The 19,974-nt window shown below is 32.9% G+C and overlaps 1 protein-coding gene across 1 annotated transcript in view; it reads left to right on the forward strand.

The window, feature by feature from the left end:
• The window catches only part of LOC112474004 (membrane-associated guanylate kinase, WW and PDZ domain-containing protein 2-like), a 348,332-nt gene that overhangs the window by 214,446 nt on the left and 113,912 nt on the right, over positions 1 to 19,974 (forward strand). The gene's annotated exons all lie outside the window — the stretch shown is intronic.

Below are 19,974 nucleotides of genomic sequence, written 5' to 3' on the forward strand. Positions count from 1 at the left end.
GCAGTTTTTGCTTTGACTCAAATTCTGGCCAAATGCATTTTTTAAACAAATGGAACAAAAAATCATCAGATTTGTATGGAAGCACAAAAGATCCCGAATTGCCAAAGCCATCCTGAGAAAAAAGAACAAGGCTGGAGGCATCACTCCGCCCAACTTCAAATTATACTACAAAGCAACAGTAATCAAAACGGCATGGTATTGGCAGAAAAGTACACACACGTACAAAGGGAACAGAATCAAGAGTCCAGAAATAAACCCATATTTATATATTTCAACAAAATATATTTCAACAAAAACGCCAAAAATATACAGCGGAGAAAGGAAAGCCTCTTCAATAAATGATGCTGGGAAAACTGGAAAGCCACCTGCAAAAGAATGAAACTAGACTGTTGTCTATCACCACACACCAAAATTAACTCAAAATGGATTAAGGACCTGAATATAAGACCTGAAACAATAAAATGCATAGAAGTATAGAAACTAAACTCAAGGACCTTGGGCTTAAAGGGAATTTTATGAATTTGACCTCAAATACAAGGGAGGTAAAAGCGAAAATATATGAATGAGACTACATCAAACTTTTTCTCAGCAAAAGAAACTATCAACAAGGTAAAGAGACGACCATCTGCATGGGAAAATATATTTGTAAGCAATGCCTCTGATATGGCCTAATATCCAAAATATACAAAGAACTCATACAACTCAATGACAACAACAAAACAAACAATCTAATAAAAAAATGGGCAGAAGACCTGAGCAGACACTTCTCCCTAGAGGACATACAAATGGCCAACAAATATATGAAAAGATGCTCAACATCGCTAGCTATTAGAGAAATGCAAATCAAAACCACAATGAGATACCATCTCACACCTGTTAGAATGGCTATAAGCAACAGGACAAGTAATAACAAATGTGGGAGAGGATGTAGAGAAATAGGAACCCTCATACACTGCTGGTGGGACTGCAAATTGGTATGGCCACTATGGAAAGCGTTATAGAGGCTTCTCAAAAAACTAAGAATTGACCTACCATATGATCCAGCTATCCCTCTTTTGGGTCTTTACCCTAAAGACTTGAAAACCCATATCCAAAAAGATATTTGCACACCAGTGTTCATAGCAGCATTATTCACAGTGGCCAGGTCGTGGAAGCAATCGAAGTATCCTACAATAGATGATTGGCTAAAAAAGCTGTGATACATATATACAATGGAATATTACTCAGCCATAAGAAGAGTTGACATACTACCATTTGCAACAACATGGATGGACCTTGAGATAATCATACTAAGCGAAATAAGCTAGACAGAAAAGGTTGAAAATCACATGATATCACATATGTGGGATATAAACCTAAAAGCAACAAATGAACAGGAAAAACAAACAGAGACTCATGGACATGGATAATGGACTAGTGGTTACTATAGGGGAGGAGGGGAGGAGGGAGGAGGGAGGTAGATAGGTTAAAAGGGATCAAATATATAGTGACAGAAAGAAATCTAACTATGGGAGGGGAACGCACAATGCAATTACTGTTAAGTTGTACACCTTAAACTTATTGTATTTCATTAACCAATGTCACCAAAATAAATTAATTAATTTAAAAAATAGTAAAAATTTAAAAATGAAAGAAAAAAAGAAGAAGGATTTGCCCAACTTGGAATTATAATATTTTACAATTCCACAACATTCGAAGTAAGGTAATGCTGGTGTAGAAATCAACAGAAATGCAGTGGAAAAAATTAAGTTCAGAAATGGCCTTGCACATGTGTGGGAATATAGTATGTAATAGTTGTTATTTTTAATCAATAAAGTTTGTGGCATATTTTTTTAAATATGGATTTACTTAAATAACTATTAAAGAGCAAAGTAACTCCTGCAGAGATGAAAATTATTCCAGATTAAGTAAGAATTTAATTGTTTAAAAAATGAGAGAGAAAATTATGCTAATAGATGTTAGTATATAGCTTGTAATATTTATTTAATTGCAGGGCATGATACTATAGGCAGAAAACAAAAGAATTGACAAAATTTGGCTTCAAAGAAATTAGAAACTTTGAAATGGTACAAGCACTCAGTTACTATAAGATTATTTGTAAGATATATGACGAAATATTGATATTACTAATTTTCATGGGCTTTTAAGAGAATGACAACATAAGACAGAGAAATCAAAATTAAGAAAAACTGATCAAAAAATGAGCAAAATACAGGAACAGACACTTTACCAAAGAAGATATACAAATGGCAAATAAGTACATATAATATGAACATATGTCATTAGTGAATTGCAAATTGATACAATGACTAGACAACACTGCACACCTGTTAGAATGTCTAAAATCCAAAACACCATCAAATTCTGGCAAGAGTATGGAGCAACAGGAACTCCCATTCCTTGCTGGCAGAAATGCAGAATGGTACCAACAGCCACTTTGAGTGTTAGTTTGGCTGTTTCTTACAAATCTTAACATAGTCCCAGTACATAATCCACCAATTATGCTCCTTTATATTTATTGAAAAGAAGTGAAAAGATACCCACACAAAAGCCTGCACACAAATGTTAATAGCTGCCTTATTAGTTATTGCAAAAAAATTGGAAGCAGTCAAAATGTTCTTCCATAGATGAATGCAAGAACTGTGGTATATCCATACAATGGAATATTATTCAGTGCTAAAAAGAAATGAACTATCAAGCCATGAAAACACATGGAGGAAACTTAAATGCATACTGCTAAATGAAAAAGCCAATTTGAAAATGATTCCAAGTATATGACAATCTGGACAAGACAAAACTATGGCGACAATAAAAAGCTCACTGGTTTCCAGGGGGTTGGGGATGGGAAGGGATCAATAGGTAGAGTACAGAATATTTTTAGGGCAGTAAAACTATCCTGTATGATGCCATAATGTTGGACACATCACATTTTATGTTTTTCAAAATCTGTAGAACTATACAACACAAAGAGTAAACCCTAATGTAAACTATAGACTTTAAAAAATAAAAATGTATCAACATTAGTTCATCAATTGTAAGAAGTGTGCCACATTATAAAATGTTAATAATAGGGAAACTGGGTAGTAAGGAACAAAAAGGGGTATATGAGAACCCTTGTACTTTTCTCTTGATTTTTCTACACACCTAAAACTGCTCTAAAAATAAAGTATTAATTTTTTCAGGTAGGCTAAAAGCACATACAGAAAATTTACTAACAAAGGTAAAAGTGGCCCAAACATTTAGTGATACATTTGTTCCCATTAATAATCAAAAAAATGAACATTGAGATTAGAGCAGAGTACCATTTTTTGCCTGTCAATATAGCAAAGGTTAACAGGAATGAGGCTTCCAGGATTCTCTTCGTTTTGAGGAAAATAAACCCTCTGCTTTACAGCCTGTGGAACTGTATCAGGATAAACTTTTCTATACAGCAATTTGTCAAAATATATCAAATTACTAAAAAGAAACATCTACTTCTTTGAACTAATAATCCCAAATCTGTGCATTTATTCAAAGAAATAGAGAAATTAGTAAAGATACATGTATGATGTTAGTATCATAGTTTGTTGTAATAACAAAATTAGAAATAACATGAAAGTCCAAAAAAAGAGATTCATTAAATATATTTTGTGCATACATATGAAGTATTTAAAATTATCCAAATCTATATGTAATAACATGGAGAGGTGTTTGTTATATTGTATTGAGGAAGAAAAGCAAGTTAGAGGGCCTTATTATTGTTTTAAATTATACATACGTATATGGAAAAGTGTGGGAGACCATATATTAGTAATGGTTATGGCTGGATAGTAGGACATCTGTTACTTTATCTTCAATTTCCATTCTTTATCCACTGTTAATACATTGCTTATATAAACTTTAAAATGTATAAACTCCTTGCAAAAGTAAGGTGATTATTCTGACAACTGAAAATAGAATATTAGCATTTCTTAGATCTAAAAGGGACCTCAGAGATTGTTTATTAGAGCCTCATTATTTAACAAATCAGGAATCAAATGCTTAAGTAGTTAAGTGAATACCTCAAATCGAATTATAGGCAGAGCTGGGACAACTACTGATGTCTTGTGAATCTCAATGCAAGATTCTCTTTGAATGCATAGTGGCAATCCCCAACAATGCTTTTAGTAGAAGCTCCTTCTAAAATATTATGTGTGTGTATTCATTAAACAAAAACATGCAAATCTTTGCATGACTTTATTGTTTTCTATGAATTTAGGTCTTCTGAATCTCAATTCTTCATTTTCTTCCACGAAACAGTGGCAATCTCTAAAGAATCCTTTGTAGGAAAGAATACAATAACAAACTATATGCGTATATCTGTGAAACACAACCATCCATATCTATTTGAACATTTTTTTTATTTCCTTTTATATAAATTTGTTGCCATGTAGTTTCAACCATAAATCCTTTAACATTATTAGTAAAATAGAGACATTTTCTATTTCCATTTAAGTGGAAATACATTTCAGATCTATCAGCTCCTTTGATCTCTAGAATAATCAATATTTAAAAGACTACCTACAGCTAATAAATTGTTGCAGAGCAAAAAAATGTTTCAGGCAATTTAGAAATGTGTCTTCTAATTCCATATGCACCAACATATCATGCACTATCTCAGAGAATCATAGTTAAGTATAAATTATAGAATGAATAAGGGTTAAGGAATAGACTAGCAATGGATATTAAAATTGGTAGTATTTTTCCATATACAGGTTGGTCTGATTTCTTAATAATTCAGCTCTAGGTAGTGCCATAATAGAAACTGAAATAACCATCAACAGATTACTTTTTGGAGAAATATAAACCAGGTTTTTATAAATGTGCTTTTTTGAAATAGATTCAGAAGGTTAAATTTAATTATATTATTAGAGTTAAAATAATATTGCTTCCTACTTTAAAATTTAATAACTAAATTATATAAATTTTAAAGTTGTTATAATGTTTTATTCATTAGGTTGAAAATCAAAGAGGGCAGATCAAATCAGCTCTTTTAAAATACCTCCCACATTGATGGCCCATATCATATTCTCATTTATGCCACCAATTTCCCATAAGTAGATGCTTAGGTTCTCCCCTGACTAGTTAAGTTCCATTCTGACTGCAATTGCTTTCAATTATTAACATTTGTTTGGGGAGAAATTACTGCTTCTTTAGAGCAAATATGGTCTCAGTCCTTTTTAATAACAGTAATAGTGTCCTTAAGAACATCATATTTCAAAATATTTAGGTATTTGTGTGGAATAAACTAAATAGATGAATTACTGAGTCACATATTAGCTGACATACTAGAGATTCTAGTATCATATATTCAAATTTTTTCATGACTATATTGAAGGTTATCCATTTGGTCCCAAATAGATAGAACTGGCCTCTGAGGTATTTGGGAAATAAATGGCAGAAATTATGTAATCATGTATGTTTATGTTTGGCTTTGTGTATTCGTACTATAAGTATATATGTGTATGTGTGTGTATACACACTTCTTAATACCACTGGCTTTTTAAGGCAAGAAAATTCATAATCAAAAGAGGTAAAATTACATCAATTTGGACGTGATAGCTCTACAAAAAGGCATATTTTAAATAAGTACAAGTTCTTTGCTTTAAGGTACAGGCTGATGTCTCAGCATTAAATTGTCATTGTGAATTTGGGCCTGAGCATTTAATTCTGTCACCTTCAAGCTACCAGGTGTGTTTCTCAGTCCCTATTGGCTTAGAAAGGTTTCCATTAGTAGGATTCTCTTTCTCATTTAAGAAGAATCCATAATCTTAGCCTGATTATCTTCAAAATGCCTGTCCTTGCACATATTTAATGAAATTGGTTCTTTGCATGTTATCACATTCATCATATATAGTGTTCATCTTTTTTTAAAGGCAGACTTACTTTCTGGAAAGTGGAATAATATGTTTAAATGGAGATTGATTCATTCATTGATTAATTGATTCATTTAGCTAACACCATTGAATGCCTGCTATGTAATAGTTATGTTGTTGATACAAAAATGACTGATTTGGTAAACATCTTTCACAAGCACCAAATATAAAAGAAGTTAAAGTGTGACAGTATTGATGAAACAATATTGACAGTATTGATGTAACAATATTGTTGTTACTCGTTATTAAATTTGGGTGATGGGTGAATTATAATCCATTATGCTACTCTTTTTTTAAATATGATTGATATTTTCCGTAATAAAGAAGTTTCTGTTTTGCTTTTTTTAAAGAGGAGTCCTTTATCGAGGTTTATTCTACTCAATTGGATATCTGTATCCCATTCTTCCAAAAAGAAACCACTGGACTTTGATTTGTTTTTCTTTTGAATCATTCTCTTTCTGAAAGTGTCAGACCTGTTATTCAAAATTTAACCATTTCCCTCCAGCATCAATTTCTAAAATTCTTTACTCTGAAAAGGTAAAAGATAATATCTACTTTTCTCCATATTTAGGATTAAAAATGGGGTTAGGAGGTTGGCTGTGTTGAGCTACCCTCCCAGAATCACCTCCTCTTCTTAGGCTCCAGGCCATTAAATTTTGTCATTTCATCATAACTGTTCCCTTAGTTGACTGATGCTTTGTTGATTAATTTTGTTACCACATTTTCCTCTTTTTTGTTCATTTTGTTATTATTTGGAGAAAAAAATTCTGAATTCTACCTTTATTTCTCCATCTTAAGCCAGATCATGCTTTATTTTTTATTTCCTTAAAGACATAAAAGAAAAGGAAAAAAATTATCTGGAAATAAACAAGGATAATGCCTTGAAACTTTGACATAACCAAAATATCTATCCATATTCCCTTTTAATTGCATTCAAGTTTGCATTTGCTATTAGGAACTTATTGTATTCTATAACTACTTTATGAAGAACTATTCTAACAGCTTAGAAAGAGATCAACTTCCCTTCTTCTTTTCTCCTATGAATATTGTATGATATGATTTAAATGTCTGCATTTATGCATATTTTTTATTATCCATTACCCTGTAATAACAGATTACTCCTATATACACAAAATAGTGAAAACAATAAATCAGGTATTTTAGTTTTAAAAAATTACATGAAAGTTCTTCAAAAGAACTTTTTTAGAAAAATAAAAAGTCAAGCTTCAGATTGGGAGAAAATATTTGTGAAATATATATCTGATAAAGGACTGATACCCAGAATATTTAAAATCTTTCTAAACTCAGTCTAAAGAAAACAAACCAATTTTTAAAAAATTGTCAGTATACTTTAACAGACCTTCAACAAAGGGCACAAGGGAATTTTTTCAGATGATGGAACTGTTCTGTATTTTGAACAATTACATAATTGTATGTTTATCAACCTACATAGAATTATTACACAACTGTATGTTCATCAACATACATATAATTATTCACCTAAAAATTGAATTTCAATAAACAAAAACAATGAGGGAAAAATAAGTTTTCAGACCAAAAAAATATATAAAAGATAAAAATGTTATCCCAATATTTTAAATATTAACTAAATAAATGACTAACACTGTGATAATCTAACCTTAATACTACAAACTCAGACTTAATCAAGTATAAATGCCCTATCTAAAATCGGTTCTCTGAAAACATCGTGAGACATAAAATTGCATGCAGAACGTTTATTGGAAATGTTCTTGGAAAACACCTGTAAGGAAGTGAAGGAGGCAGAACTGGATGGATGGAGAGGCTACCCACAGGAGGCTGTAACTGAGATCTGAGTGAAACCTCCAGAGCTTCCTAAAATGAGGTAAGAAGCCTGGATCTTTACAGCCTTCCTCAGGTTGTCATTGGTCACAGTCTGCAACTTTGGAAAGGGCATTCCTCGGAGCCATAGGCACTTTCCAGTCAGAGACTGTTCCTCTTCATTAAGCGTCAATATTCCCAGCACCTAGGAAATGGGTTCATCCACCCTGAAAGATCTGGACTAAGGATCTCAGTATCTATCCCATGTATACATTTGTAACTTTCAGTGCCATATTATTTTTATTTAAATATTTTTAAAAACAAATTTTTACATTTACTATCACATATGTATAAAGATGTACATTGCAATATTGATGGAAAAACAACCTAACCACCTTAACAAAGAATTAAACTGTTATACATTAGTAAAATAGAGTATTATGACACCATTAAATAGTATTAGGAACATTTCTGTGTACTAGTAGGTAAAAGTCTTCAGGATAATAGCATTATGTGAAAAAAATCAAGGGATAGAGTAGTGCACATAGTACTCTGCCTTTCGTGTAAAAAGGGGGAGGGCGGGAGAGTATCTATTTTTATTTGCTTATGATTGCTCAAACACACTCTGGAGGACTCCACAAGGAGTAAAAGTGACTCTGCAATATCAGGTTTGGGTGGAGATAATGTGAACTTGTGTCACTGTGGTTAAGGGTAGGTAGTAAGACTTTTATGATTTTGAAAATGATTTTCAGAGAACCATGTCAGTACTTTTAGTTGCCAAACTGTATGAAAATTTTGGATGTTACACCTTTAATTACACCAAGCTTGCTTTATAAAGTGATTCTTGATATTGTTACATTTATCATAATCTATTTTCCATTCTTTCATTTGGAGATAATTACTCTGAATATCCATTGTATCTGTGTGAATTCCCATTACATTATCCCCAACATTTTCCTAGACTCTAATTCTATGTCATCAGTGCTTGAAAGTATTTGCTGTTTTTACTGCTAATGATTCCCTTAGCATTATGTATAGTAACCTCAGTGTAAATCTCAGCCCATAAAGAAGTCAGGTAAGTTTCCTTCTAAATAGTATAGAGATACAGTACACAAATAGTACAGAGATACAGTACACAAATAAGAAATTAAGACAGAAATTAAGTGGAAACAAGACCAATAGTGTAAGATTTTTAGGATCTGATTTTCACAAAGCTACAACCACCACTTTTAAGAAGTGATTTGAAAGTTGTCTCATATTTAGAGAGAGACGTTACATTCAGCAGTTGATTATCTCTTGGGAAAAAATTCTTAAACACACTGCCTGAAAATCAAAAAGTCATAGATGAGCTTAAAGTACAGAAAACATGAATAGGAGTAAAACCACATGCTCACTGTGAAATAACAGGAATTACAAAATATAACTGACCTTTCTCATGCCTTAAGAAAGGTGATTTGTGTTAAATAATGATGAAACCTCGAGTAATGCTATTCTCAACAAAATGGTAAGCTTACAATATTTGCAAAGATTAAGTGGTTAGCATATGTAAAATATGTGCAACAGTGTCTTGCACGTGGTAGGCACTCAGCTGTTTACTGTCATTATCATCATTTTGATTTCTGACAACGTAGAAAATGCTCAGCAAAATACTTTTAACTTGAATTGAAATGATTGAAATAGTGATTCTTTTCTTACGAAACAATGGCCAAAAAAGTGTGCATGTGTTGGGGGGACAACAATAAGCTTTAAAACAAAAAGCAAGAAAAACTATTATGTGACAATAAAGCTTATTGTGGGGGCAGGCGGGTATGGGAAATCTCTGTAATTTCTATTCAATTTTGCTGTGCGCAAAACTACTCTAAAAAATTAAGTCTTTAAAAAAATAGAGCATGTAGCTTATGTTTTTAACCAGAGGACATTTTCTAGTATAATTTCTGTGACTTTTAAAATGTGGCTAATACATATAATGATAAAAAATTTTAAAAAAGAAAAATTAGTAATTCTTAATGTATGCATTCATGTGTGTGTTTTGTGTGTGTATATGTGTGTTATACCTTCATTTTGTGTTACCACAGTGTTTTCAAACGTGTAGTTTTAATTTTAGGTAATTATTTTTAAAAAGGCAAATGCAGAAATGCAGGATATAGTACAAAAGAGATTACAGGAAAGAAATATTCTTAATTTTACTTTAATTCAAATATCCTTCGTTTAGTCTATTATTCTATAAAGTTTACAGAACAAAAATTCTATTTACTCAGAAGGAAGCAATATTTGCTAATTAAGGACTTTCCATTTTCATCTCTAGTTATCTGCAGAGGGCAGCAAAGAGCTTCAGTTCAGACTAGCAGGTTGGGTAAGCAGGTTTTAAGAGCTACTTTCTGTTTCAGCATCATTGGAAGCACTGTGAAATGTGTCAAAATCAAAGCTTAATTTGCTAAACTTCCATGACTGTTGCTTGCCGTATGTGGAAGAGAACAGAGGGAGGTACGGGTAAGAATCAACTGCTTAATTACGGTCAAGGAAAGGCAGTAAATCAGTACATTCAGCGTGTCAATCATTTCATTAACACTGCTCCAGAGCATGATGCTAACAAAGGTAGTTTTTCTTTTTTTTGAAAGTTATTTTACTAAAATATTGCAAAATAAATTGCAGTCAGATTCTCACGAATACTGATTCTGGTGTTTTATAAAATGATAAACTGATTTGATTAATGAGTGGTGGTCTAAGACAAATTCTATAACGTTTTAAGATAAGATTGGTTTTGAGGGCTTTTCCATTAATATAGCTGCACCTCTAAGTCTACACTTTATTCATCATTTTTTATGACATAATGAAATTCAAAATATATACAAGATGCCACTAGCTCACCTATATCCAGAGTAGTAATTCATTGTCCTCTATTGGGTTAGGGTTCTAAGGTAGATACAGTTTACCTTGTAAGATATTTTTGAGATGTGCCCTTGAAGTCAATACTTGTGGATTGGAAGGAGAAGGAAGAAAAACTGGTCAGAGGGAAAGGTCAAACTGTAGTGCAGGCCCAAAGCCACAGGATGCCCTGGACCTAGCTAGAATGGTCCTTTAGCATCCTCCTAAATCTGACTGAGAGTGTGAGTTATTTATACTTCCACCTGGGTCAGTCAGTGCATGTGGGCCACTCCCAGGAAGGGGCAAGGTAATTCAGGCAGCAAGTCCTTCTTTAAAGAGATATTTGAGTGAGCGATCACAACACAAAGTCTACCATCTTCATATACAGTAAAAAGTAATCAAAATGCCTTATCCTAACACAGAAGGGGTGCCCTTTACATTTACTTAGAAAGCTCTGTTATTTATTATAGTATTAACTCATTAATTCATGCTTAATAAAAGGCTATTATATTAGCAGGTCTGTTACCTCCTTCAAGTTCTGATTCATAACAGGTGATACTGGAAATAAAATATTGATGTGAATATTCTATTCAAGGTTTATATTAAGAAAAAAAAACTTTAAAACAAAAGATAAAGTGACTAGAGGAACTCTCAATTATACTTAAAAGCACTGTTTACAACACCTTCAGACATTTCTCATTAGAGAAATCCTTAGAGACCCACCACTAAGGCCATATGGAAGAGGGCAAGAGAGGATGCTATTTTAAGATTAACTGAATTGCCTTTGGTATTATAGAAGATAATATATACCTATTTAAGATATATGGACAAATGGAGAAACACAAAGAAGAAAATTAAAATAACCACTGTCTCCCTACCCAGAGAAAATTGGTAATGGTGGTGTAATTTTCCTTATAATCATGTTTTCCTCAGAACTAATATACAGTTTTGATTCAGAGTTTCTCATATATCAAAAGTTATTTTTTTTCTATTTCATTAAACAGTATTCAGATGAAAACATGGCATCTACTGCAGGTTGCTCCACTTATTTGGCATATTCAGCGTATAATTAGCACCATTACAAGTAATGATAAGATGAATACCTGAACCATGGTGCTTATTTCAAACTCTTTTGTTGGGAGGAACTCCATAAAATATGGAATTAGTTGGTCAAAGAAAGATAACATTTTAAGATTCTTGATATATCTCCAAACTGGTGTCCAAATAGTGCACATCAAATTATACTGCGTCAGATATTTTTATATCTTTTTCAACACTCCTTGCAAAATTTGATAAGAGAATATTTTACTATTGTCTAATTATTTTCTCTCTTTGATATTATGTGAAAGTAAACATTTTTAGTCAGTTATATTTATCTTTTAGGTAAATTATCTACTTGTTATAGAATCAGTGCTTTCCTTATTTATACCTTATTTTTTAAAATACATTTAGGATGTTTATCTTTGTTGTTATTGCAATTATTTTTCCCAAATTTTCTTTTAACTTTTGATTACTTTCTGAATTGTACATTTTTTGTGTCTGTGATTTCAAACATGCAGTACTTTTCCTTTATTATTTCTTCCTTAACTTTTACCCTTCTAAAATTCTCAGAGATCATGTTTATATGTCCATGTACATTTATTGTGATTTAATAAAAAACTCTTCAATCCATATATGTTTTGTATTGTTATTTTTTAGAGATTAAGGATATAAAAAGATATTTTTTCCAAATAATTAACTACCCCAAATCATTTATAGGAGAGATGTTTAATTTTTTTATCACAATCCACGTTAAATATTACATTTTAAATCACAATCTAGAACACACACGACATACATATACATGCACACACATTCTTATAACTGATATGAAAGTGTCAAAAAAATTTTTATCCTTAATATTTGTGGTGAATTCTAATATATTCTACTCTGTTCTGTTCTGTTCTGCTCTGCTCTACTCTATTCTTTCTCATTCCATTTCATCCTATCTCATCCAATTTTATTTTATTCTATTTCAATTTAAAAAAAAAACTGACAGGGGTCCACAAAATTAATTTTAAAAATATATTAATGATTTCGACCCACTGTCTTGAAAACATGATTTACCAAATCCTTGTTTTGTGATCTGTGCCTTATTTTATATTGAGTTCTTATATTCTAGAGTATATTAAAGAAGTATCAATTCCGTTCTAATACTACTGATTTTTGCATAATATTATTGTGTTCTAATGATTTTAGCTTTGCATTTTAATGTTTTATAGAACAAGTTCCTTCCTCTTCATTCTAAATTTTCAGATGTTTCTCAGCCAGTCTTCCATATTAGTTTTTATATGTTAACTAATTCACTCTATCATGAGTTACAATTTTGGCGAGTGTGCCCTGTGGGCTCTTCACACCTTGGCATATGCTCTTAGAGCTTTAGGGCTTGTCCAGGCACATGCTTCATGGGAATCTACAACCAAGTACAGTTTCTGCTTCTAAACCACCTAGCAACTACTGAAGCACCAAACCTTTGCCTCTTTGAAGTCTGGTGGGCCCATAAACAGATATGACTTCTCTTTTTATAAAAAGGGAAAATGTAGATACAGAGACATGTACACAGGGAGTATGCCATGTGAGTGCTGAAGTAGAGTCGCTACAAGCCAAGAAATTAGAAAAGATCTAGATCAAGAGGCTAGAGAGATCTAGAACAGACCCTTATCCAGTGCCTTCAGAGGGAACATGGCCCTCCTGACACCTTGATATCAGACTTGTAACTTCCAGAACTGTGAGATAATAAATTTCTGTTGTTCTCAGTGATTCAGTTTTTATTACTGTATTATGGAAGGCCTAGAAAACTAGTTTATTCTCCAATTGTACCCAATAAGTAGATTGATTTTACCCTTTAAAAACAAATATAAAACTTATAATGGTTTATGATGTACATTATGAAGGAATACTCATAAATTGAATTTTAGGTAATTGTTTTGTAATCACAACAAATATAAATGTTAGGCTACTAAGAACACTGGCTAATGGAATGACTACACTTTATATTCTCATTTTAGGTAATACTTGTTTTTTTTCATGGAGTTTTGTTTTAATTAAGGATCAAATTGTTCAAAACTTTCCTACAATCCACTTATCCCAGTCAATATTATTATGGATCTATATTTCCTAAGTGGTGCAATTAAAAAAAACTCAATGTTATTTTTTTACATTCATGATTATTCTTCTTAGACAAGGATTATTAAATTAAGTAAGCTATGAAATCGTTAGCTATAATTATATGCATTTATAACAATGAACATTAACCCCCTCCATTATTCCAGAAATTTAGAAAATGTTGTAGATAATCAAATATTTTGGATAGCGTAATATTTAAAGTATTAGAATACATTTAAAAGCAATCTTTATAAAATGTACTTTAATCTACTTTTGATTATGAAATACATATTGGGAATTTATAGTTTCTTAATTCACCATTATAAAAGTAATTATTCTTGAATAGTTTTGGAAGTGGGTGGGGTGACCTGTCTATTTAAGCTCTACAGTTATCCAAATTCTGTGTAAAATATAGTTCTGTCTTCATTACTATTCCTTTAAATTAAGGAAAATTGAATTTTGAATTGACATTAATTGAACATATATCATTTAGTGAAAACAAGAGAGACAGTTGATGAGTATATATGGAGTGGGTTTGGGGAACTTAAAGTGGGAATTTAAAAATTAAAAAGAAAAAAAAAGGAATAATCACACTTCCTGCCAAGTTTTTATTGAATTTAATAGCTACAGGTCTTCAATGTGTTTTGTTGTTGATGTGGCTATTAGTTTGGCTCTGAGTTTTAATCTTTTTATAAATTTCAATTATAATCAGGCAAATTGTTGTATGATTCTTCGATATACTTTTTTAGCACATGGGAATAAGAAAATATGAAGTACCCCCTTTTAGGGAGATTTTAGCAAGGCATTCAGACACATTATTGAAAGCTGGCTAGGCCAATACTGGGTACTGTGTGTATGATTGTGAACAGACAGATTGAGTTCCTGCCCTGATAGTGAGACCGTATTGATACACAAGTTAAATGATGCTTAAAACTCTTCATGTTAGTAAAAGCAACCCTTAAAATCTATGTATTTGACTATTTAGATCTATAATTTCCAAAGTATTAATTCTATGCTTGATAATTTTTAGAGACAATTTGCTTCTTGTGTTCATTGGTAAAACAAACTTAAAGAGGCACAATAAAAACCATTTATTCTAATTCTTTATATTAAAATACACTTTTCTAATTACTCTTTCTTGAGAAATCAATAAGTACTAACCATAATTATGTGAAAGAACTCTGAGGAATACCAACATTTAAAGAGGAATAGAAGCAAAGGAGCTTGAAAAAGGGACCAGAATGGAAGGGGAAAGCAAACTGAAAATAAGTGTCTTATGATATCATTGATGCTTAAGGTAGAAAACTTTTCAAGAAGAAGGGAGGGGCCATTCTGCAACCCCAGTGAAATATCGATTTAGATGAGGGCTCAATAATGGATGCTAATACAACTAGGCGAAAGATTATTTGCATGTGCCAAAATATTGCCTGATTAGTTGATTATTAATTACAAAGGGAAAAAATATATATCTTTAGAAAGAAAAACTTGCCAGGCAAAACCAAATGATCAAACTTAACATCATAATAGTAGGGCCATCTGACATTAGGGGCCTCCTTTACAGATGTATTATGAAGTAATCAGTATCATCTATGAAGAAATCATCTCGAAAAATGTTTAAACTGTATCACATTTAAATTATAGCCTTACCCTCTATCAGGAGTCGCAGTCCGGTACTGGTCCGTGGCCTGTTAAGAACAGGGCCGTACAGCGAGAAGTGAGTATCTGATCAGTGAGCGAGCCAAGCTTCGTCTGTATTTGCTGCTGCTCCCCAGCGCTAGCATCACCAGCTCAGCTACACCTCAGATCATCAGGCATTTGATTCTCAAAGGAGAACTGGTCCCTGCTGCCAAAAGTGTTGGGGACTGCTGCTCTAGGCTACACCAAATATTGGGGATAGAGGAATAATATATAAAAACACAATGAAACCATCAGCTAATTCTAGAATGTGATGTCAATTCCAAAGACAGCTGACCTATACTCTTCAAAAGGTTAATGCTATCCTGGGGAAAAAAAATGGAATGACTGTTCAAAAATTTAAAGAAGTTAAAGAACTTAACAACCAAATGCAGTGCTCGATACCTGAGTATGAGCTTTCACAATGAGTAAAACAGCTAAAAGACATTTTAGGGACAATTAGGGAGTACGAATATGTAATAGGTGGCAGATAATATTAGCAAATTTTTGTCAATTTTCTTAGTTGTAATAATAGTACTTGGTATTATCAGAAAAGATTATTATTTTTAGAAGGTGCAAACTGAAATATTTGAAGGTGTCTGCATGTCATGATATCTACAACTTTCCTGAATGATTGTTAAGCAAAATACACACCCACACACACAGCAAATGACAAAATGTTAAGGGTTGTTGAAGAATCTAGGTGGTGGGCATAAATGTAATCATTGTACATTTTAAAACTTTCACTGTGTTTTAAAATGTCTCTGAAAAAAAGTGAGTGTGGTGAGAGGGAGTGTCAAATGCTGCAAGATAAGGACAGATTTAGCAATAAGTAGGTTGTTTATTTCTTTTGTGAGAGCAGTTTTAGCCATTTTACAATAGATTGAGAAATAAACTACAAGTGAGAAAAAAGAAAGTAAGTTTTTTCTAAGACAATATTTGGAAGAAATTTAGTAGTTAAGTACAAAAAAAACCCTGAAAATTTAAAGAAATACAGATTTGAAGGAAAGATTTTACTTTTTTATTTGTATTTTTTGACTTGGAGTTTTTGCTTATTTTTTGTTTTAGCATACTCTTCTTTGGTTTTAAGGGTAAAAGAGGTGACTGTTTCAGCATTGATAGAGAAGAATCTGTAGAGAAGAAGAGATTGAAGAGGAAAGAGAAAGAGTAGAGGGGGGCAGTTTCAAGGGTATTGGAATTAAATGAGTATAAATAAGAAACCAAAACAATGGAAGGCAGAACGTTTTCTTTCAAACTTGTGAAGTTTTAGCTTCAGAGCCCTCACTTGTATGAGCTTTCCCAAGATCCTCTACTAATTTCTAATTTACAACTAACTCTCCAAGAGAGTCCCCTAAATTGTATAAACTTCAGATCCTACAAAACCTGGATCCATATCTATGGGAAGATATTAAGGAAGAACGAAAAGGTGTAAACTTCTTGTATACGTAAAACAGAGCTTCTCAAACTTCAGCAAGCTTGATAATCACCAGGAGACCTTGTTAAAATGCAGACTCCTGGCTAGTAGTATACTTTAACTTTACTGATGAAGAAACCAAGGCTCATAAAGATTACTTCAAATCACTCAGTGGCCAAGCTGGTACTAAGGCTCATGTACTATGATTTCAGTGGTCTGTCTTCTGTACCATGTATGCTTTATTTGTACTATTTATGGTATGCTTTAATATCTGTATTATCATAAAACTTCTACCTACATTTATTTGGACTTGAAAAAATTAGTCTTACTGACTCAGAGTAAAATGTAAATTTTACTGAATACAGAATATATTAGCGTCTATTGCTGCACGACAAATTGCCATAAACATAGAGGCTTAAAACAACACACATTTATTATCTCACAATTTACATGAATCAAGAGTCTTCTCATTGGTTAACCAAGGTCTCTGCTCAGGCTCTCACCAGGCCGAAAGCAAGATGTTGGCTGGGGCTTTGGTCTCATCTGAGGCTTGGGGTCTTCTTCCATGTTCACCAATTATTGATAGAATTTTGTTCCTTGTGGTTATGGGGCTGAGAGTCAGAAGGCATTCTCAGCTTTCTGGCTGTCAGTCAGAAGGTGTTTTCAACTCTAAGAGGCTCTCCTTTGTTCCCTGCCAAGTGTGCTTCTCCACAATGTATCAGTTTTCTTCTTTGAGGCTAGAAGAGAATCTCTTCAATTGGCCAGGACAGTGATATAACATATGTTACATCATTCAACATTACTCTCCCCTTTGCTGAATGATGTAACATAATCTAGGGAGTGACTATCCCACCACATTTACAGTCCTGCCCACCTTCAAAGGGAGAGGATTATGCAGGTGTGTACTCTGCGGTGGGAATGTTGGGGGCCATGTTCAAATGCCTACTAGCCCACACAAAGCTATCTGAAAAGTTACCTATAGACATTTTATATTTGATGAGACCTCAATATTTTTTAATAGCTCTATTTTTAAAATCTTTGAGTTTTAAACCAACAATGATTTTTCTGTAGATGCTTTAAAAATGTTTTAGCAATCAAGCAAAAACATAAGACAAGCATTTCGTTCTTGGTAAAACAATGACTTTGTTATCTGTCTTTGATGTGACTGTAATTGCCTCCTTTGCTAATGTTGCTCCACAGCTTTAGAGAACCATTAATAGCCTTCCTTTTGGAGATTATTATCTTTTGAATATGTATATTTCTGTAAATAGTCAGTACGGCCTTATAAAAGGAAACTAGGATCTTTTCTGACAGTTGAACAGGACGTGAGCTTATAATTTAGTATTGTGTTATATTTTTTAGAGCTGTGAATATAATAATAAAGATTAAAACACTACAGGGAGTATGTGTCTGTCGCAGTTGTAGGGGGTAATTATGTTGTCAGCTAGAAGAGTAAAAATTCAGCCTCCTGAACTTAGGTCTTGGCAGGTTGGCCAGTATCTGATTTTTTTCCTCTATTGTTGTTAAAATTTATTTGTTTATAATACTAGATATCTTTGCCCCTGTAGATTTCTTTTTTGGGTTACTTTGAATATGGAAATACAGATAGAATCAGACTTACTCTTTTGGATCCCAGAACTGCATGGCTCAGCATATTCATTAGAGAATTTTTAAAAGCTGAGCTGTGCAAACTGGATGCTTAAAGAATTTCGAGGACTTTCATCACAGTGGGTAAGCCGTCAAAAGTCAGAGGATCTCTATTAATACAGGGCACTAAAAAGCTGTGGTTTTTGCCTTTTGGCACTTAAAGTATTAATCTGTTTCAATACTCACTAGTAAATATGTCCATCAGTTAAGCTAAAATGGAGTGAGAATTTTTTAAAAAAGGAAAAAAAAACAACTAAAGAAACTACTTATCTTAATGCTTAGAAAGATCTGTGAGATGCTATTTAGTGTGTAAATATTTATTTGACTGACTATGATTAAAAAATAAGACCCTATCTAAGTTCTTAAACATTCTGATTATTAGAAACTGAAGAGCCTGTTCTTGTGAGAAATTTAGTAGTTACTTTTTTCCAAATAGGGAAATTTAATACCAAACTTACATGGGTGATTGACTTATTAACATCATACTCTGGTTTTGAAAGATCTCAGTCAGGAGCAGAAGCAACACTCCATTTCTTATTCTAAATGGATTATACCAAGTCTGTGATTTTTTTTAAAGCTCATTAGAAGGATGAAGACCCAGTCTTCAACAAGGTGCACAGAGCCTTGTGACTTGGCCCTGCATCTACGTCAGTCTAGAGATTATCACACACCATTGTCCCTCTTACTGTGGACTTCAGTCACATTGGCATTGCCTGTCTTCCAGTTCCTGAAAGAGGCATAGACTGTGCCATACAACCTTTGCACATGCTGTTCCTTCTATAGAACATACTACATTTTTCTGCCCCCCTCCCCCCCCCCGCCCACACACACTTTTTCCTAGTCTCACCTTTATCATTTTCTGGAGTGGAGAGATGTTTATCTCTGACTACTCTCTCCCCATCTTCCCACCAGTCATGTTAAATTTCCTTGTTATCTAGATCTTTGGAACCATAACATTCCAGTCTTTCCAAGTCCTTCCCTTAATTCGTAATTATACATTTATCAGTGAGATTATTTAATTCATATCTGTTGCAGCCCTCCTTCCCCACCAGTTAACTCTAGGAAGTCAGGGACTTTGTCTTCTTAGGTGCTTAACATTTGATCTCCAGGGTCTAGCATATGCTAAATATTTAAAAGATACTGAATAAATACTTGTTGAATGAACACGAGAATGAATGAATAAATGAGTGGGCACATAAAAGAATGTATAGATTTGATTATTCATTAGCTCAGAACATTGATCATTAAAAGCTACACCTGCAAGTAAGCAAAGCATAGAGCAAAGTCAGCAACCCCTCTATGCATTAAGAGCAGGTCTGCCTCATAGACCTATGAATGCCAAACTGTTGGAATTATCACTATTATTCTGATGTCATGGGTCATCCCTTGTGAAAATTTTCATAAGCCCAAAATACCAAAGACTGCTGGTGACCTGAACACATTATAGAATGTCAACACAGTTCCTTTCTTTTCCACAGGTGGACCAAACATAAGGAAAAGAAGAATATAGCCCGAAGGGAATCACACAAGCCATGA

The sequence above is a fragment of the Pteropus alecto genome, unplaced genomic scaffold, assembly GCF_000325575.1.
Source record: "Pteropus alecto unplaced genomic scaffold, ASM32557v1 scaffold69, whole genome shotgun sequence".
NCBI classification, from domain to species: domain Eukaryota; kingdom Metazoa; phylum Chordata; class Mammalia; order Chiroptera; family Pteropodidae; genus Pteropus; species Pteropus alecto.